The sequence below is a fragment of the Nestor notabilis genome, unplaced genomic scaffold, assembly GCF_000696875.1.
Source record: "Nestor notabilis isolate BGI_N333 unplaced genomic scaffold, ASM69687v1 scaffold11989, whole genome shotgun sequence".
Lineage (NCBI taxonomy): Eukaryota > Metazoa > Chordata > Aves > Psittaciformes > Psittacidae > Nestor > Nestor notabilis.
Genome location: NW_009945091.1, coordinates 1 through 431, shown reverse-complemented (window position 1 = coordinate 431; position 431 = coordinate 1).

The following is a 431-nucleotide window of genomic DNA, read 5'->3' as shown; positions in this document are numbered from 1 at the left end:
CGGACTGGTAAAACCCGCTCCTGCCGCCGTGGGGCTGTAGCTCTGCCCCCCTCAGGTGCGGGACACCCCTTTGTTTGCATCCTCTCAGCTTCTCTCTAGCGTGTGCGTGATGTGTGTGCGTGTACATATATATGCATAAATATATTAAAGTTATATTTTGGAAAGAAAAGAGGTGGCGCGTTTTCTTTCCTGCCTTTCGGTGCTGTCAGGAGGGGGATGGGCTGCACGCGGGGATGGAGGTGCCCTGCGAATAAACAGAGGAGTGTTAACAGCACCGCGGGATGGTTCTACCGTGGCAGGAGGGCTCCCGGCAGCGGCTGAGTGTTACCGGCACACGGCCAGAGCCGCGGAATTAGACGTTAACAAGCTCTTCGCTGCCCGAGGGACGATGTTGGGTTTCCCTTCGAAGGAAATACCCCTGGAAAAGCCGG